The following is a 22,150-nucleotide window of genomic DNA, read 5'->3' as shown; positions in this document are numbered from 1 at the left end:
ATCTCGAACCTTTCTCGTTATGTCTGTTTGCATTTGAAACATGTGCGAAGAGTGAGCGTACACTGCGTGAATAATTTAGCCGCCCTCCAAGTGCTTATCGCGCCCACTGATCGGATTGCTAATGAACTTATTATTGAAACGGAGTTTAGAGACAATCAACCTGCCTGTCGGCAATCCTAATGAGCGACTCAAACAAGCAGAGAATGCTTATGTATGTGCGACGACCAAGAAATGTGTTAAGTTAAAATCGATTAGATAAAAATATATGATTTATATAAATTCAAATAAATGTAAAGTAAAACTTTCATTATTTTCTTACTGAAAAAAAAATCAAAATTGGGATTAGGTTAAAATGATTTTGCTGAGACATGAATTGCCTTCCCAAAGGTACAAGTAAAAATAATTAGTAGATAAATCTGGGTACATTAATTATTCTTATATTTTTAAATAATTTATTTATTATGATATATAAATGAGCCAATTGATCTGAGAACAATGAAGTTTGGTTGACAAATTATTTATTATTACGACGCGGCCTCTGAAAATATACATTTTTCACTTAATCTTGGCTTATAAAAGTATCAAATACAAATGTATTTTTAATATTGGATCGCAAATGCATTAATTAAAAAATTCTAGTGCCACTGATCTCTCGGAAAAAAATTATTTATTACAAAATGTCAAATTCTTATACGCTCTGTCTATTTTGGAGAAAATTTTGGAGAAAAACATAGCTATTTTCGGAGGTAAAATTCGAAATAACTCTAAAATGTGGAAAACCCCCAAATTAGCGAGTTTTTCCAGCGGTTCATTTTAACGCATTGCGAAATTGTCAAACCCTGCATAAAAACAGCGAAAATATGTTTTCTTGGGCATTCCGTCAAGAGCAATATTATATTTGAGCTTTCGCGTGGGTTTGTGGTGCCTGGGCTGCATAATTTAATTATTATCCTCTGCTTATCTCGTGCCGGTTACATTGCACGAGCGCGAGAAGGAGCAAATAGTTGCACATAAAATTACGGCGCGCGGCGCGCGCGATAACCGGAAAGTAAACATTTTTCGGCACGGTGAGAGCGGCTTGAAAAGACTGCTTTTATGCCGAGCCTGGTCTAGGTGACGCACTTTTCAAATTATCACGCGCCTTCCTATGCACATATACACACAGGATACACGTGCAATGAGTTCGCGTTAAACAGCGAAATGCCCTTTGCGCGGCGCGCGACTCCTTCTTTTCACACTTTGCTTTCAAGAGTGCTTTTTTTCGCCCTTGGCGCGCCGTGCTCCTGAAATATTCACCGCGAAACGCTTTCAAGAGCGGAAAATTAGATATTCACGGGAGGACGAGAGGGAAAATGCACTCGCGGCTTGCGAGCATGGAAAACTAGAGTGTTTGAAATTTCTAACATGTTTTTTCCCTGGAAAATCATTTGAAAAGAAGCCGAAAGTTAATTTTAAATATTATGTGTGGTAAAAATCCAATTTTCGACTGTTTAAATAAATTAAAAATCTTAAATTTAGTTAACAATCTTTTTTTAAAGCTACACAAAAAATCGTGAAAGTGTCTTTGGACTTTTCATAAGTGGGCCAGATTGAGACCCATTAAGAGAAATGGTCAAGCACTAATCTCCGCGGTCATTACTGTTATCGGCACATTGAGGACCAGAGAAGCAGACCTTTCGCCCCCGGCAAGATTAATTCGAGCAAACACAATCAGCATAAAAAGCGACGACGGCGATGATTTCATCCCGATGACATAAGAATAATAGCGATACGCGGCGCACTGATAAATGAGCAGTCGGCAGACTGTCTGCTGCCTCCGCTGCCGCAGCAGCGAACAATATACTATTGAAAATCATGTCCTGTGTGTCGCAGACAAATTAATTGAAGCTGCTGCGGTTGCCAGACCCCATCCTTTTCCGGCCAAATTGTGGTTTTTATTTATAAATTCGATTCATTGTGGGCATTCATTATATTTCTCAGATAAATAATAAAAGTGATAACTTTTGAATTTTCCAAGCATCAGTTTATAAATTTTACTGTTTTTCCAAAATTTAAACTGCTTCTCAGGAAAAACCAAAATTCAAACTGTAACGTTTAACACATTTAACAAGAAATGATATATTTAATCATTGAAAATTTGGTTCTATGGCAGCCCTCGGGAACCACCCACTATTGTCGGCGTGTGTGCGGAAGAATGAGCAATGAGTGCTAGTTTTAATCTTCGCTGGGCGGAAGTGTGTTGACGCGATTATTACAAACAGACCGCTTGGAATTACTTGCAGTGATCTGCTCTCTCGAAGCGGGAGATCCGGCCACCGAATTGGAAACACGCGTTTGTGCACAAAAAACGAGAGAGGATTGCAGCGGACACACGTCAGCTAAAATTAGACCAGACGCATGAGTTAATGAGTCAAAATCGCTCGGCTCGCTCTTTCCAGAGTATACAAATAAAAATATGCATGGACCCGCCCACGTGATGAGTGAAAAATGAAAGTGACTCGAGATGAGCTGAGGAAAATGATGTAATAATTTATTTCAAAATTAAAATATGAATTCACACTTACGAAGGAAAACGCTCTTGGCAACAGTAGCAAACAATTTTGTTCTCAGGGAGATAATTCGTTTCATAATTCATTATTAAACAGGCGATCCTTCAAATAAAAATAGAAAATTCTTCTAGAATAAAACATTTTCTCATAAAAAAAAAAAAAATCGGAAAAACCGCAATTCTATCTGAACGGGCTTGTAAATGCTGAAAAGAAACGTCCCCTTTGTTTGAAATATCAATAGTACATGTGCAAACAAGACGGCTTACATGCTCCTGGCAAAAACAAATCTACAGCGCTGTTGTGTAGGGCTTCGGCACTTGAGGCATTCCGTTTACTAGTGTGTATGTGTGTACAATTCAATGAAAGAGCACAAAACGTGCGCGACAGCTGTCCTTTTTCATCGAGTAACGAGGCAAAACGCCGTGACTAAAATTCACACTTACTTATTTTGTGCGAAATTTGCGCGCCGAGTTGTCGCGTGCGCCGACGAAAATAAGTCCATTAGAAAAAGAGAGCAAGTCCCATGCTGAGCTGACATTTAGTTCTAGAGAGAAAGAGCATGTGACCGCGTCAGCTTTTAAATACAGAAACACCGCACGCAGTGGAATCTCGACTTGGCATTATCGGCCCGTTGTTTTAGCACGCCCGGACGGATGAGAAGAAGTCAAATCGGAATTCAAAAGTGGCAGTTTATCTTGATGACCAGACGGTATTTAATTTTTATTTGTTTAGAGATGGAATTAAAGATCCCCGAAATAGATACTGAAACGACTTGTTGAACGTTTTATTTTATTCGTAAACCATTGGTCTGGATTAATCACAGTTCAGAGTCTAGTCAAAAAATTATTTGAATCAATTCATAAATAAGAAACCGACTGTTTTATAAAGAAAAAACATTTCAAATCTACATATTACAGACAGAATAGATAAAAATTTCAGTCTGAGAAAAAATTCGCACTGGAAACTTCTCGTGAAATTTTTATCTACTGTTGGACATTCACGTCTCGCTGGCACTACTTCAATATGCAAGTTGAAAAAGTAAACAGACTATAAAAGCGGCCGAGTGCGTCAAACAAATTGTCAACTTGGAAATCACTCTCACGCTCGCTTGCTCGCTCTCTTGCTAGGGTACCGCGGCGTCTCACCATCATAAAAAATTCATTTGCGCCAGAGAGAGCAAGACAGTCTCGGTGGTGGTCAGCTGTTTAACGACCTTTTCAAAGAGAACGAACGCCTCTTCGAACGGGTGCATATTGATCGGCTTTTTAATGGGCACTTTACGATGCAACGCGGATGTGAAAAAAAATTTGGGTCCGGTCAGCTATTTTTGGAGAAAGCTTCCAACGTTGTTTGTTGACATTTTAAATTTTAATTTCCTTCTAAAGCTGAACAAAGAAAAAAGAAATGCTGTGCTATTAAAATATTGTTATATAAAAAATGTCTAAAACATAAGACCTTTTTTGGTTAGATTGATCGCAAATTTTAAAATTGAACAGTAATATTATCTCGCTCGTTTTTGTGCTTAGACACAAATTAAAATAAATACTAAGCAAAAGTCGCAAGAGTCAATTTTTTCACGACACAATTAGTTTCTTATTTTATCCAGATTTTTGTATTTCTCATCTATTAACAAATTAATAAAACATCCGACATTTCAATCTACTTGCTTGTCTAGTTTTTAAATTAATCACGTTCAATTTTAATTAGATTTAGAGCGCTTTTTCTAGGGCTGGAAAATGTGCTCTAAGCATTCTTTCTTTTCATTCACTTGCACATCTCGAGATTCGCTTTGAGGCATGTCCGCAACAAAGCGGCTAACCAGGTCAAATCGAAATTCACTTGCACATGCAGCGAGCGCTGCGGTTTTCGCTTATGCAAGCAGATTAATTGGGCTGATTAATGGCAGGGTTGCGGCCGCTTGAGGTGCTAATATTCAGCTACGGTGGAAAGGTAATGAGCCGGCCGCGGCCGCAAGGAGGTGTATTTTGGTTTTGGCAAGCGGCGGTTGCGGCGCCCGCGCGATGTAATCTCATTGACGAGAGAGAGCAGACGCCGGTCTTTTGTGATATTGTATACCCGCGCGCGCGTGTGCACTCATCTCAACACAAACCTCTCTGCAGCAGACTCTCGAGAGTTGTTTTAGTCGAATTAGACCGCTTGGCTGGTGCCAGACGAGCCAGTGCTTCAATTTCGCCATTTTTTTGCTACCCCTTGCAACTGCCTTTTTCGCCTCTAGAGCAGACATTGGCAGTGTTTCCCGCGAATTCATTTTCTTTTCTAAAAACCAAATGAATTAAATGTGTGCCAATTCGTTTGGCAACAAATATCAAAGTTGGCAGGGGTCAGGAACTGCTGGCCTCGATTTATTACAAATAACGCACGTCATTTTTAATCAAACCTGTAAATTTCATAAATTTGTTTTGATATGTTGTTGAAATGTCAATGTCAGGGGTTGTCTGCTCGCAACAGGAAGTCTTTGCTCAAACCTCAAACAACGACTGTAGCGGAGACTTTTTGCGAAGAGTGACGACGACCGTGTCTGAACTTCACTGTGTGTGCACACATGCCAAGTGTGAGTGGCGGAGTGCCGAGAGAGCTAATTTGACACTGCCATAATTATTCCAGAGAGAGAAAGGCCGCTTTACGGACACTAATTACGCTTGCTTTATAACAGGTTGACACGAAAATAATTATTGCTCGATTCGGAGAAACGAGCTCGCTTTTAGGTGGTGCGTCTTACAGATGTATGCACATAAGTAACGTTAATGTTTTATCATGTTGCCTAAAATAGACAACATTTTGAATTAAATTATAAAAATTATGCATAATTAGTATGGATTTTTCAATTATTTTGCATATTTAAATTGTCTTTTACACCTTATGCCAAACAATCCGCAGTTTATTTAAAAAAGTTATTTTGGTTTGTCATAAATTTGAAGTGCAATTTATGAAGCTGTTGGAAATTTTGTATTATTTGTCACTAAAATGTAATTAATTTAATTATTTCATTACCTATTTAACAGACAAGCTGAATTAAACAGCTATTGTTGGTTTAACATAATGATTTGGGACATAATTATTTTGGAGCGTGAATCACAAAATCATGAAATTTTTAAAATTCATCAAGTTAAAAAAATTCAACTCAAATTATGAGATTGGTACGAAGGTAATAATTAATTGAGATATTTTACAGGCCCCTAAAAAGCCTGAAAAGACACAATTCAAGCGGCAAAAATGGCATGTCGCGAGCATATTTGGGTGAAAAGCGGCGGCACAAAGTGGCACGCATCCGTCAGAAGGAAACGAACCAGTTTAAAAATGCAAATTAATCTCCATCGGGGCGCGATTAGTCACGTGCTCCAGCCAAAGGAATCTTGCGGAGGTGGCACATTGAAAAATCACGCGGCTATTAAAGCAAACTCAACAGATCGTGCTGGAAAGGAAGCACCCGTTCGGGGGGCGGTTCTCACCATCATCCAACAAAGGGTGTCGCGGATTCGTGAAGCGACGGCGGCGGCGTCTCGCCTGGCAACTCGGCGCCGATCGATACGCGCGGTCGTGTGTGTGTGTGTGACGCACAGCACAGCACGGCAAAGGCAGACCAGACCAGACCACCCCAACACTACTACGGCGCTTCACGGAATGTGCCGCTCGCTGCTCGCTCAAATCGGCACTGCAGCCACGCACCCCCTCGTGCGCTCGCAGTTTCGCCAATTGCCAATTCGCGCAGCTACCCCTTTCGCCGCCGCACCCGCCAGATGCCGCTCTGATGATGTAATTGCATTTGCTCCCTTTTTCTCCGTTCAATGCCTTTCAATTTATACCAAATAATGGGAAAACACACCCTTGCAAACTGTACGCCGCTGAATAACTTTTCTGAATATATTTATTGTTGTTAGAATCACTAATTTAATAATGAAATATGTATGAATAAGTTGTTAAACGCGAGAGTCTTGTATCAGACATGTATCAAAAATAAATACTAGAGGTGTTCAAAAATTCACATTGGTCGCTTCACATAAAAATACAGTGGTTGTATCACAGTTTTAGAAATGGTTAAATGCGATATGAAAACCACACTTCATATAAATACAGCCACTCGATTCAGGGGTTTTAGGGTGCCTTTCCCTTCAGCCACCTTTTTGAATCGCAAAAAAAAACACAGAAATTTACGCAATTTTGTTTCACTTATTAGAAAAATTAAAAATTTAATTATCTCATCAAAATACAGTAGATATTGGGCAATACTCGTATCTTTTATTTTATTTTTTTTTTAATTTTGGTGATATTTATCATAGCTCCTGCTAAATTTAAAATATGAATTTTTGGTAGATCAAATTCTGAAGAACGTGGAATGTGGAAACCTGAAAAATGGTACGGTTTCCCGGCTGCCTTATTCACGCAAAAAAAAACAGTGGTGAGTTTTTGCGAATTTCAAATTTGGCAAAAACACGACATGCGCACAAATTCAACAGTAACATCAACGTAACATGTTTCCCATGCCTTAGCTGATTTTTCGCTTGATTCAAAAACTAATGTATTAAAATGTGTCAGTCTCTTGAGGACTTCACAAGGCGACTTTACCAATTAGTAGTGTCACATTGACGCCGTCAACATCAGCAGGAGAGCGTTAAGTGTAAAAATAAATTCGGGCGTGATCGACACACATCTGGCGCTGGATATCGAGCATGCGGTCGCCTGCTTTTATTTTGATAGAGTCAATTTGTTTGTTGTCAATAAATAGTCAGCGGCAAACTCAATTTAGACACTAAGAGCACTCAAAGTCTTGTTTTCGAAATCCATCAATGCGGGAGAGAGCGACAGCAGCTGCCGCACGGGACGATATGGAGGAATTTTCCCAATTAAGCAGCACGTTATTTTTTTGTCTTGTGCGCCGGGGCGGCTTGAGAGCAGGACGCTCCTGAATTATTGAGCGTCGCCTATCATATATTGTGCACTCGAGATGCATCTGCTCAAATGGACCCTGCGTATATATTTTATTCAGAGGACCAATAGGGGACTCGACAGCCGTGCCGAAGAACCCTCGAGAAAGGAAAAGAGGAGTATATATAGTAGCTGAAGGACCCGATTTGCTTTATTCTGCTCTGAACGGAAAAGCCTTATACTCAAATGCCTTATTTTTTCGTTTTTTTTTAATATTCATGTATTAGAATAATTGAATTATTCAAAATGATTTCACGTTTTACAGAAATTCACTTTAAAAAGTGGAGAGCGCAATTTGTCCTGACCTGGCGATGCATTTTATTAAAAAATAAAAACAGTGTCGATCCTCTTGCCAAATGTGATCAATCTGATAAAAACATTAAGTTTAGGGCCATCGGTCAAAGCTAAAGGTCTCATGGTATGTGTTCTCCTTTTTTCTACATTAAGAAATTCAATAGAATGACATTTTTTAAGTTTATTGAAAATGAAAGTGAACAAGGTGACTGGTGACGTTTGCGATTACTTTTAGAGTTTTAAAACTCTCCGCAATAATCAAAAGTCATGAAAACATCTAAATTTTTCAGAAAATTTAGACAAATGACATTTGTCTTTGACCGATGTCCAAGAACTTCGTGTTCATTCGATTTTATTTGGAAAGAGGAATTTAAAGCACAACTTGATTTTGTAATTTCTCCCCTAGTAGAATTGTCTCAAAATTCTTAATTTTTATTATAACAATTAAAACTAAAACCGCGACTTTCATTTAATTTGCAAATTCTGATGCTCTACCATTCACTTAGAGCATGTTGGTTCTAATCTAAACCTGGCTAATTGGAAATTTTGGCTACCGCGAATTATCTAATCGTGGCGCGCTTGTTTACCCTTCTCTCGAGAGCTGACCTTTTGCATTTCGCCGCCTCTGGTGAAGAGTTATATTCGGCGGCAGCACACACATAATCCAAATTGGATCACACTACTCGACAAACAACGACCAGTCTAGGCCTATAAAAGTCACTTTGGAGCCACTGCAGTGTCTCAATCCAATTACAGAAATGGAAATATGCATTTAGAGTAGAGGATGGGCGAAATGGGAGGCAGATGTGAGGCGAGCGCGGTTTCAAAGCGGAGGCGCGAGATGTTTATGATTATTGCTACCAGCACTTCATTAAACCGCGATCAGCATTTTTGTCCTGCTTCTTTCGCAAGGTCGACTTGACTTCAAAGCTCGTTTTTACGACGGGATACATTAATTTATGCTGAATTTTGCATCTGCAGGGAAATAAACCTTCTGTTCCAAAGAGAGAATGTTTATTTCAACTCAGTATTAAACACGATAGCGATTTTAATAACACTCTTACGCCCTTGAAAAACTTTAAAATTAGTCCAAATTAACCAAACAAAATTTTTTTATTTAAAACAAATATTACAAGAATTATTAATACTTTTTAGATTAATTTGAGATTCTCAGGCCCATTAAAGTAACAAACTTGTTTTACAGCCACTTTTATTGGTATAAAATGAAAAGAAAGCGATTGGCTTGACGAAAGGCTAATCATCTCTCCTCGTTAAGTGACCTGAAATAATAATTCATTCAGAGCCAAGCAGCGTAAACGCATAAATCGCTGAAAATAAACTCTCGGGCGTAGTACGGCCTCCTCTCCAAATCCGTCAGCGCATAATTAATCTGTTGGCGGTGGTGATTGCACGGAAGCGGGCTGGCCCTCCCAGGAGTCGAGTCAAAAAGCCAGACAATGATTCATTCATTCGTCCACCTCCAGGTGCGGCAAACGACCTTTCTTATTCCTAGGGTCGCATCGGCAAGAGCTGCGGGCGTTAAAAGGGCGCCCATTTTCATCAGCGGCGACTTCCTCTGCCTCAAACGCACGCAGACCGTAATCACAGCCACAGAGAGATAGAGAGAGAGTAATCACATTTATTATATATGTCACTCAGCCAGCTGGGGATGTGAACCAAGTCGCGATGCGTGCCGCGGTCGAGGAGGAAGTCACTATAATTATAGTGTATTTCTCAATTAAGTTTGATTTTATTGAAATTCATTTGTTATATTTAAAACAATATTATGAATGTTACTCTAATTGTAAGTGGAGAAGAAATAATATGACATTATAGGACACGATAAATTTTAATTAAATGATCTCAATAAAATAAAAAGTGCTAAATCTAGAATCTTTAAAAAGGCCCTTGGCGTCGATAGACGAATGCGTTGTAGACTGGTTTATGTATAGACAGACCTATTCTGATAAAAGTTAAAAACAAAATTCTCACTCACTTATACTGAAGCTTTTGACAAGTTTGTAAGTATTAGGAATATAAAAAAGCAAAACATTGATCCAAAATTCTATGACACACCTGCAATGTTAAATACTGATTGGACGAAAACGAATTGTAAAGATCGTTCCATGTTAACAAGATATTTTCATGGTTATCATTTTCTTATTTGCTCAAATACTTGTTTTCACCTGGATGATACTAATAAATGTAAATGTAGTTTTTGTAATGCTGATTATAGTATGTATCATTTTCTCGATTGTCCTTCAAATCTTATATATCATCAACTAAAGTAGCCTTTAGATGATGTTAATAATGGTTGGTGTTTAATAAATATTGTATTATAAATTTTAATAATTGTAAATTACATTTTTTGTAAGAATTCCGTTAAAAACCTTAATATACAAATCCAATTAAAAATTTAAACAAAAAATAAATATTATTGTTAAGTATACAAATTTTTATTTGCAAAAATTCGACTATGTTTCATCAATTATATAATAATTGTTCAGTATATTTATGTAAAAATATTAAATAAAATTGCAGTCTGTTGTATCAGTAATGCCGAATATCAAATTTATCATGAAAATAAGATAAGCTGTATATAGTGCAGCACATATGATATCATTTCACTACATTTCGCAGCCGTCTGTCTATTTGTCGGCCGCTCGCCTCAGAGAGAAAGAGTGAGAGGAAACAAATTATCGTGCGGATTTGAATTTCAAGGCCTGCTTAAAATTCGCTTTCCTCTTGTCACTCGCTAGCTGGCTGAGCTGCCGCGGCGGCGGCGACGGTGTCCGTCCAGCAGAGAGAAATGGATGTGACCACTTAAGTACAAGTCGGTGTTAATGCGTCGGCTAGCTCGCAGCACGCACTCGCGATTTCGACACGACGACGACACACATCCTTATCACCGAAGACTAATCTGTCGACCAACCGACCGACCGACCGCCGCGGACAACGAACAACCGGCATGGTGTTATGACATCGATACAGGGCATTCTGGGAATTTGGTTGGACTCGTCTGGCCTAAATTTTTCAGTTTTTTCATTCATGAAATTTCGTTTTCCAAAGCAAAATATTTTTTTAATTATTTAAATTCTGTTATTTCTAAAATCATTTTATTTCAGGTTGATCTAGTGTTGGAAAATGAGGTTCAATTAAACTTCAAAATTTGCACAGAGATGCAACTTAAGTAAATACAATTTTTAATAACTGCATATTTTTCAGGACTATTCCATCACCTTTAAATCAGAAAAATGTCAGTAGTGGCTAACCAAGCGCAGAAACCCCCATTTTTTTACAGCGCGGTCAACAGCGTGCTCGAGAAATTTGTCTCTGGCGCGCCGATGATTAATCGCCGTCGCGATGGATTTTATTTACCTTCGCAGCGACAGACAGCTCGCCGATTTTTGTCACGCTCTGGAAGCTCGCCAAGCTTGCTCTCTAGGCGCTTCTTTACCTAATATATAGTCGAATTCGTCAGAGGTTTTCAAGGGGAAATACCGAATTTATTGCTGTGACTCGTGCAAGGGCACCGCAGAGCCACATTTTTGGTGTCAACCTGTGGCAGATGTGCGACTTTCATGCACCGCCAGACATTAAAGAGACGGTAATTGGAAGAGGAACGGTGTGATTATTATTTCTGGACGTTAGTAGCAGAAATGAGATTTTAAAATTGTTATAATAATCACTGTTGGATATATGCATTGTAGAACTTTCGTGGGTTTTTTTAACGAGACAGTAAAATTTAATTTAGGATTCTAATCAATTAAAGAACATTTGAAAGCATTTAATTACCGTGAGTATTTTTAATAAAAATAAAATAAGTAGTGCAACCGTTAATTTTGTACGTTTAAATTATTTTAAATATTCGACACCATTCCGTTTTTGCCAACTTAATTTCCATAATTCATTAATAGATGAAAATTTAAAATTTTTTAAGTTTAAAGTTTTGAAACAAAAGTTTGTGCACATATTATAGATATTTATACTTTAAACCAAAGCAAAATGAAGGCCGGCTCAATTTTTCCGACCAAATTAGCTGCTGCCTCAACCAAAAACACTTGAGTATTTTATTAGCTCTCGTTTCTGCCGTCGCGCACGATTTACTCGCCAATGGGGGCTGGAGGGCGAAATTGGTAATTACTCGGGGTGTGTGTGTGCAGCTTTTAGACGTCCGATCGTACGTGACTCACAACAAGAGCGCCGTCTTCTAATTATAGTGAGACTTGGTTCGTCGTGTGCGTAATGGCACAGAGAACAGATCGAGCGAGCGGCACTTTATGGTGCGTGAACATATCTCCGGGTGCCCCCGGAGAACAAGTTTTCATTCATTCACCACAAAATCCGAGCTCTTTGATCTGCCATTGAGCAAATGCTTATCTTAACGCGGACGCAGCGTCACCCTTTGCACCAAAGGATCAAAGGTCAATTAAGCATCAGCACGCAGAGAAATTTTCACACTTTTTCTCTCGGTTTGTTCGCTTCTTTGGACGAGTCTTTGTTACAGCGTGAAACTCTTGTTTCTTTTTTATAATTTTTTTAATTATTTTCCACGATCCAAACATTAAAAAGAGATCAGACTTGGGCCAAGCGAAAATGAGGGAAACGGCCAGTTTTATTATTTCCTTAATTTTAAGCGGGTGTTTGTGAGAGAAACCCGAGAGTAAAATTTATATTAGCAGATTCTGTTAGTAAACTGAAAGTATTGTCTTTTTTTAATTTATACAACAAAATTTTAACTGCTCAAATTAAAAAAATAGCTATCCATTTGATGTAAAATTATATTTAAAAAAGAAACAGTTAACAAACACAAAATCAAAAACAGTTGAAAATTCACTGCTGCAAGAAATATTCAGATTTTGAAATTATTTTCCTTTTTTGTTTATTTTGCTAATATTAATCGATTGATATGCATCCCCACTTGTTAGAAACAAATAGCAGTATAGGACTTGTGAAGTTAAGGCTATAGACTATTTCCTCTCACTCTCCAGGCCCGTTAAATGAGCATGGATTATGCAATTTTAACTCTTTTATAAATCTTTAAAAACTCCCAAAATCATTTGAATTCGTCAATAAAAGCTCTTTCTACAAATAACTAATGAAGATCCAAAGTGCATCTGTCACGATCAGGAAATAATAACAATTTTTTAATAAAAATTGATTATCAAAATATTTCAAGGGTACCTACTTATTTGGAGATCCGTTTGTTCAATTTAGGTAAGTTATTAACGTTGAAATTTTTTACGATTCCAGAAAAAAATCCATTTTAGAGGGTATCTAGACTACTTTTTTACATATTTTAAAAATCAATCTTCCTCTTCCTAATATGTTTTGTAAAAAATGAAACCTTTCAATAAAACGAAGGCAGTTTTTCCGCAAAAATTCCACATCTGTACATTTGGTCGTTGCAAAGGGTCAATTTTCTTTTAAGTGAATTGTGCCAATAGTGGCTACCTGAAAATTTGTCCATTTCATAGTTTAATAATCAAACTTAAAGTGTTCAACTATTTTATTTAAAAGAGTACAAATTTTTAAGGTAAATCTGAAAGCGTAGCCATAAGAAAAAATGTAATTATCAAATAGTTTTAATTTTCCATAAATCACTTATTGTTGGTTGATATCTTCCATCGCAGCAATAAGTTATAAATTGTTAATTTCTAATTAGCATTTTGGTTCCTCCCTGCGTCTCCATACTTGATTTAACAATTTCCCACGCAGCACTCTAGCTTTTTGTGGATGCATAACTTCACTTGCCAATCGAATTAAAAATAAAAATTCAAAGGCGGTGGCGTGGCCAATTTTATTGCTTCCCCCTTCAAGAGTGAGTGCGTATTTTACGTGCCCGGCGCTCGTGCCTCGCCCTGCTGCTGCATGTGTGTGTTTTACACCATGCATCATCCATCGGCGCGAGATGCACCAGCATAGACCCTTTTGCTCATTCAGCTCGTCTGATTGTTTTGAATGCAACACGCAGGCCGGTCCAAAAATTCCCCAGAGCCACGCGATGACGTCAACCCCTTCACAAGTGAAATTCGCGCAGTTCGTTTCTTTATTCCTTCCCTCTGGCAGGAGGAATGGAATCGCGCGCGCAGAGGACGAATGAATTGGACCCAGACAAAAGAATTACTCTGATTGCTGCTCGCGCTGACTGCCTTTATATGTGCTGCGAATTATGAAACGAACGAACGGGATGCTGCTGCGCTGGTCGAACGTCGTCGTGCATGCATTTATTTATTTGCGGGCCGCAAGTAGGCCAACGAGGGAGCATACTGCCCATTGTCTCTCGCTCTCGTTCTGTATCTTTCTCAACTTGTTGCACTTTTTGTCAGCTAATTAATTCCCTGCTCGTCCTCTTTCCGCTTCTACGCCAAAATATGCTTAATGGCTTTATTTTTAGCTGTCCTGCGTGAGTGCGTGGAATGGAAATTGCTTAATTTAGGAAATTTATAACTAATAAATTCTCCTTCCTGTAACACTGTTTAAATTTTTATATTGGATTTTTTTATTTGCAACCGATTTTCATTCCAGCATCAAATAAATATGAATTGTGTAATTTTAAGATCTTTGAGACACTATTTTTAGACCTCAAAACAACAAAAAAACCGTATGAATCACCCTTGAAATAGTTTATTTTTAAAGACAATTTCAGAGGCGAAATTGAACTTTGATGGCCTCGTTGAGGTATTTAGATTTATAGAGTTCTACAAAATTGGAGCAGTATAATTTCTAGACTTTGAGGTCTCTTTAACAGTCTAAATTGTATCTAAGAATATCGAAATCAATTTAGAAACAACCTTTAAAAGAAAGAAAGCCCTTTTAAAGAATAAATAATTTAATCAACAGACGATCCCTTAAATCATTTTATCGGTTTGAAAATCGGTCTGAATTTGAATAAAAAAACGTCCAATTGGGCTTTGCAACCAAATGAAGGACTGTTTAATGTCTGAATGGATCCCAAAACCATTTTAAAAAAATCACCGCGAACAAGTCATTAAAAAATTGCAACCCTAATATTTTACTACGAAATAATTTGTGTTTCAGATAGGAAGCTGATATCTCTCTTTTAAAATTTCTCCTTGTAATTTTTTTAAAGAGGGTTGTGCCATCTTAGATAAATCCAAGGGTTTTAATCTTAAAAGAGATCCACTTTCATTTTTTGCTTCTTCTAATCTTCGTTTAAAACATTTATCAAATAAAAACCGCTTAGCATCAATCTTCGACTTGTCAAGTGGGCTTAACCCTAATCAATATTTTCCATATACTGTAAATATAGTTAAATTTCTATCCCCAATAACCAAGGAGAAGAAATATAATGGAAAAAAGATGTTTGAAGATTTCATAAAGAGAAAAATACTGACAATCGCCTCAACTCAAATTAAAGACTTTAATAATAAGAATCAACAAACAAAAGATTGATAGTTCCTTTGTTGTAGAATTGGTTTCGAGAAAAAATAATTCAGCGGCAAGGCAGATGCCAGCTACGAAGCGAGAGTGCCTCTGTTTCCCTCTCTGCGCGTATCGTAATTAAAAAGCAACGCTTGTCCTAACGAACGAGACGCGGGATGACGATTTAATAGTAGCGCGCTTCACGTTTTCCAGCGACTTACACAATAATATGCGTACGGACTGATGTAAATTTTCACCGTGAATAACACGCAGGGAATTTCTCCCGTCTACTAAGCAATGATTTATAATTTAACCGGATAATCCCACGACCTTTCCATGTTTATACGTTTCCCAAGATGAAAAAGATGAAAATGGCTTCTAACAGCATAAAAATTCTTCCCGCCAGCAGACATAAAATTTAAATGATGATGATCTGCCGTGAATTCAAATTTTCACCTTTTTCAATTCAGCCAAATTTTAATTTTGGATAAATTAAAGTTTCTTTTTAGGCCCAATAAGTAGGGATAAACTGAAATAAATCTTGAATTTCAATCCAAAATAATAATGCTAATTATGAATTCAAACTGTCGACAATCGGATCGTTCCCTTGCTAAATTAGGTGAAGTAGAAAGTAAAATCAGACTTGATTTGATTTCCTTTTAAAGAGGAGCTCAAGAATATTTCAGAAACGCGCTAATTAAGAGGCTGCGCGTCCAGCAGACACGCAACGCAGATATGAGTGGCCCGCAGCACGATTTTAATTGACAATTAGATTTTGTTTACATCTCGCTTTGAGATTGCGCTGGAAACCGGCCGCGGCTGATCTGAGCCAAATACGCAAACCAGTTCTCTCTCGACTGCGTCCAGATAGGCCTGCCGAGTTATGCAACCGATCGAGACGTCACCGCATGTGCCTTTTCTCATTGTCGTCCGGCTGCATAATTTTATTAAATTAAATGCATGCACTTGGCCGAGAACAGTGAGTGAGTGCGTCTAGAAAAGCTTGCTCGACAGATGGTCTCCTCTTCTAGATTAATATGATGTGGTTGCTAATTGTTTAATGTATTTTAATTGTGTCTCAACTTTTTCTATTATTCTTTAGATTGATTGGTTCATTTACCGTTCATGCTAGTGTAAAAATTAAATGCCTCAGAATGAAAACTTTTTTCTTGTTTAAAATGTCGAAAAATAAACAATTCCTCCAAATTTACACAATTATTTTAAAGGGATTTCAACTTAAAAATGACCTTAAAATAATTTTAAAATGTGAATAGCCAAAAGGAGAAAATTCATTGTAAATTAAATTGAAAGAGAAATTTGCAGTCTCAATGTTGTTCTCAAAGGGTGGGGGGGCAGATTGATTTATATTGTTTTTTGAAGCAATCTGCGATCGATTGGGCCATAAATGCGCCCTGAACGAAGCAAGGTAAGAAAGAGTGTAGGAGGTCATTATTTTGGTGAGCTGCATGGGAATGGCACACACTGATCTCGTTTTTGATCACCATGCTTCTTTTTTACAGCGATCAAAAATTGCGTGGTTGAGTGCAGACTCGAGTTTTAAATTCCAACAGATACGTTACAAAATTATGAGAATTTGATGCAAAAAATAGATGAAGTTGAATATCTATCAATATTTTTCAAAAATTACATTTTCATTTGAGTATTTTTATAACTAAATCGACAACCACTGATATTACATTAAATTTTATAAAATTTCAGTTAAAATTTCTAACACAAATTAAGCAATTTAACAATTACATGCTTGAGTAAATTGTTAAAATTTTCTAATAATAATAAGAAAAAATGCAATTTTTCGCCGGCTGGAAGCAAACAACGCGACCATTTGAGCGTGTAAACAGTTAAAATGGCTCAATTTCAATCTCATAAATCTCTTTTTCTCCCACCTAGAATACAAGAGCTATTAGAGGACGTAAAATGCTTATTAAATGATATTGGCCCTCTGCTGAGTTGAAAAAGTTAATATATTGTTACAATTTTGCTGAAAATGTTTTTTTTTAACAACCAATCGTGGGTACGTCTGAGCACTTGCATTCTATGGGAATTTGAGCCATTTTTAACTGTTTAAATATTCAAAAAGTCGAGTCGTTTGCTTCCAACAAGTAAAAATTGCCTTATTTCCATTTTTCATTAGGTTGAAAAGGGCCGAACAATCTCTAATTGCATCAGCTATCTAAGGGAAGTCATTATGAGTCAAACGGTGTGCGAACTTTGCAAATCTGATGCTTAGAAGTCGAGATCTGGTGAAAAACACATTTTACGTCTGAAGGGCGTCGTGTTTAAAAACAGCGCGTCAACTAAATCTCGGGTTCTAGGAGTCGAATTTTAAATATATGCATATAGCGTTTAATTCTTCGTCACGTCCCATGTTGAGCTGAAGCAGTTCAATGATAATGAACATTCAACTCCACTGAGCAGTGAGGTGCAAACACAAAAAATGAAAAATATCCCTTTTGTAGGGTGCAAAAAGGGGTTTGAAGGGGTAGCAACCTCAAAATGCTTCCGCTATCTAGAAGAGGTTCAAACAAGTTTAACGGTGTGTGCGGTTTTTGAAAATCTGACTTTTTTGAGGATTTTTCCGTGGCAGCATTTTTCAGAAATCGGAAAAACACCATTTTTGGTGCTTCCATTTTTTAATAAAAAAATATTGTACTGCAAAATAAAAAAAATGTTACGTCGTACTTTAAATCCGAAATTTTTACTTTCAAATGCCCGCAAAACCCGCAAAGACAGGAAATTCGGTGTTTTCTCAACGGTTTTGTAGGTCAATAATGGCAACGTTTTTTCACGCAAAAATCATCAACATCACTTATTTAACTTGAGAGTGTATCTGAGGCGGTCAAAAATGGATCGTGAATAAAGCAATTTAGTTTAGCGTATAAAACGGTTCTTATGTTTGTTATTTTTCTGGCGAGTTTTATGATTTGCGCGCAAGCCATGAACTTGATTTACTAGTAGGTGCCTTTTTATCACACGGGCTTAGCACGCCCGACTTTGCACACGGTTTCTCGCTGCCCACGCATGCAAATTTCATGGGAAACAATAACAAACAGCTAGCGCGCACGACCGCTGCTCCCAGACTGAAATAAAAGCAAGTGTATCAGATGGCATCAGCACAGGCATTGTGTTTTGTGTTAACGCAGATGTAATATCAATTCATCATGAGTGCTATAAACGAGTGTGTTGCTGCCCAAAACAAAAATTAAACTTCTATAGCATTTGATAAAATGGTTAACAGATGTATAAAAAATATAGAGCATAATTAATCTAATTTTTCAAGCCACACATTACCTATATCATCTCTAACTGCCCAAAAACATATTAATCGTGAAAATCCGTTTATAATGCTTCGAAAATTCAACGACAAATGATGCTGCATATATGTTCCTTTGGTATTGTATTTATTTAATTAAGAGTATTAACGACAGTTGAAGTAATTAAACAGGAAATGAAACATTATCGTTGGCACTTGATAAATAAACTCAGTGGTTACACGGGAAAAAGGACACGATAATTTATGGCACACAAAATTTTTTATTTTTCGCCAGTAAGAAGATAAGTGTGGTCTGTGCGTGAGTGCAAGATTAGATATTGTACGGCTTTGATACCGAAAAGAAAGAACTTGAATAAAACATGTGTGTTTTCCAGCAGGCTGTTTCGAATGCTGCGTGCCAAGTCGTGATTCGGACCCGATTCCTGCATAATTCAATGCTTTTGCCGAATTTTGCAGAGAGAATAAATATTTAGCAAGCTTGAGAAATAGATATGCACCTCGTATGAAAATTTAAAGTTTGCCGCAAAACATAATTTTGCCAGCACTGTTCGCCAATTCTGTCCAAAACCGCTATGTGATTTTATATCCAATTATTTTATGTATTCATGACATGGCAGAATAAACAAGAATATATAATAAAGAGCTTCTTTGGATCACGTTTTATTTTTTGGGCTTTCTTGCATTTGGAGCTCATTGCCAGTCAATGAACACTAAGGGAAAATGCCAAAAAGCTATTTAAGATTTTGGTGGGAATTAAACAATGAAATTGGCGAATATGCTGGAGAAAATATTTAACTACATAGGTTGTTAATAAGCCATTAAAGTATTTTTTGTTAAATTTGTTTCTAACTGAAATCTACTAAAGAATGAACAAATAGAAACAATATATTGAATTTTTACCATTTTATTTTGCTTTTACCGTTAAACTCAACTTTTTTTCGATTTTGGAACCAAATTGTGTTTTTCACCCATTTTTTGCCAATAATTTCAAGTTTTTAAAAGTATCGCAACTTTCTATACACGATTTTAAGAAGATATAATATGTAATAGTTTTATGAAATAATTTTAATATTTTGTTTTGTAAATTCATTAATTTTTGACGTAAAAATAAATCAAAATATGGAATAATCCAAAATCTGATTATTTCTTATTTCGCGATCTATTTAGAGGTAAGTCTATACTGGCTCAAAAATTATGATTAGGGAAAATATATTGATGATATATTTTTTGCAGCACAAAATTCATTGGTCAAACTCGGTTTTCCTTACTGTTTCCGACAGCAAAACCAATGATTTAAAAAAAGACGATTACACTGTAACGAGTAATTGTAATCACTCGTCACAAGAAAATTGTGATTTAAAACTCGATTTGTGTGGATAATATTGCATTTCATAAAAACAGAATCAACGAGGCTTAACAATAAATTTGCTCTTTTCAACATTTAAAACCAACAAGTTTTGAAACGCACCTTACAATTGATTGAAAAACAGTCATAAATATTTTTTGAGTTGAATTAAGACAGTCATCTTGTCAGATTGTAGCTCCAAATATGTATTTTTACTGTTTAAAGTGTGCACCATAACCTGAAAATTGCGGGATTCGTGCTCATTTGGTCTCCAAATCAAACGAGACGCACAGAAAATAATCGAACGTCTGTACGCCCCAACCATTAGCAATATTACTTAAAAATCTAAATTTTGGTCTCAAAAATACACATTTTTCCAAAGAAGAAAATGTTCCTCAGAATTTGATATCAGAAATTATTAATTTCTTTTTGTTAATTTAGTTATTTTAGATTAAGAAACAAACGTTCGTTCAAGAATTTTTCCTCTTAGTGCATTGAAAGCTGATAAAATAAAGTCAATTTAAGAAAATGACCTCACTCTATCAACGTTTATGTCGTTTCGATTTGTTTCCCTTTTGCAAGTATAGACGAGAAAATACGAATACGTGTCGGTTGATTCATATGGATGAGTGGCATGCAGCAAAGCCTCTCAGCTAAACGCAGGCAAATTGGCCCGAGGCGAAAAACGCGATTATCCCCGATGGAAAAGGGATGCGGTGCGCGAGGCAGCAGGGCGCCGGGCGAGCCCAATTTTGCGGCGGTGCACGAGGACCGGCCCCAACGACCGGCAGTTGTTCGTCGAATAATCGATACGCAATTCTGGAAAATAACTTAGATGCACTCTGCGTGCTTTTATTTGCATCGCGGATGGAGCGGCTGCGGCGGCGAGAAGAGAGAAAAGAAAACTCGGTCAAGACTATTGATTTTCGCGGTGTCGGGCGGCCGAGAGTTGGGCTGCATCACACTGCAGGGGTTAGCCACCCACCCACCCTGCCATCCCCATCGATCCTTACCTGCCCCACTGGGCCGACGCGTGGCACCCGCGCTGTCCACCCGCGTCCTGCTCTTCTCCTATCTGAATCTCTTTGTCCCGATCGGACGCGGCTGCTGCTGCGTCTGAAAAGCTGCTCCGGCACCGTCGTTTCTTGTTGCCGGTCGCCGCACTCGCACTCACCGACCGACTGACTCGATCTCTCGCTAGCTCGCTCTCGCTGCTCGCGGCGCGTGCAGACAGCGCCGCCCCTCCGCGCCCAACGACACAGCCGGCAACCCTTCCAACCGGTCCGCCACAGGTGACAAGCAAACCGACCTCCTCATTGAAATTATTTATTTCATATTAGCAGCATACAAACAAAAATTCCAGTGTTCAGACAGTTATCTGTCCAGTTTTTATCAACAGCTGTTTTATCTATGTTGGAAAATAAACAGCAAGAAATGTCCAGTTTTTTCCAGATAATGGGAATATCCTGTATTTTTCCCGTTTGCTAATTGTAAAAAATTTATTCTAAAAGCTTCCAATCTATAATTTTTTAATGTGGGTAGTGATCTAGTGATATTATTTTTTTGTCCATCATCATGGAGAGTACCAAAACTTCTTGAAAAAATTTTCAATGCCATTTGTGAGCATTCAAATAGAAGTGATTAACATTATCAGCATAATTATGATTTGAAACATGCAATTTTACTTTTCGTTCCTCACTTGGAGAAAATATTTAAAATCTGGAAAAATGTGAAAGATCAAATTGAATAAAAGCTACGCGTGTTTTAAAAGTGCTTTTTATTAATTTCACTCTTTAGAATTCTGCTGAAACTGGAAAATAATATTTAAGATAGAAACAGGAAAGAGGAATGATTCTATTTAATACGTAGGGAAGAATGGGCTGCAGACCCTAGCATTGCTGCAAAAAAAAAATTAACAAAAAATGTTATCTCACGCCACGCTGAGCCCCAATACTATGTATTTATGGTATATTAAGCACCAAGTCGTCTTGTTTTATTTCTTTCTTTTTCTCTTTTAATTTGATAATTTTGCTCCAGAGTTCTTTACTGAACTTAAAATTGAAGAGACCATTTTCCTTGTAACAGGTTGTAACTATATTTTAGCATAATTTATTTTGGTTAAAGGAGAATAAGGGTTATGTTTCGGAAAATATAAAAAATAAATATCTTGCGACGCACCGAGAAAGCTGCATTTTATTTCTACTTACAAATTCCGACAACCTCGCGCATTTCGACCTCAATAGGGATCAATCTATCAATAAGGGAAGAGGTGTTTGATATTCATTAAACCACTCTCATTTAATACAGTTCATTATTGACTAGCTCTGATATAAGATATCA

General features: G+C 37.3%; 1 protein-coding gene across 5 annotated transcripts in view; it reads right to left on the bottom strand.

Annotated features, from left to right (window-relative positions):
* Positions 1-21,013, bottom strand: part of axo (axotactin) — a 42,458-nt gene extending 21,445 nt beyond the window's left edge. For all 5 annotated transcript variants that reach the window (XM_065477552.1, XM_065477553.1, XM_065477554.1 and 2 more), the window contains exon 1: positions 20,824-21,013. The gene's annotated coding sequence lies outside the window, so the exon portion shown is untranslated. The remainder of the gene's footprint in view (positions 1-20,823) is intronic.
* Between the last annotated feature and the right edge of the window lie 1,137 nt (positions 21,014-22,150).

This window comes from Cloeon dipterum, chromosome 2 (assembly GCF_949628265.1).
Source record: "Cloeon dipterum chromosome 2, ieCloDipt1.1, whole genome shotgun sequence".
Taxonomy (NCBI): Eukaryota; Metazoa; Arthropoda; class Insecta; order Ephemeroptera; family Baetidae; genus Cloeon; species Cloeon dipterum.
The sequence above is the reverse complement of the archived record's forward strand: the minus strand, read 5'-3'. Positions and strand labels throughout refer to the sequence as shown.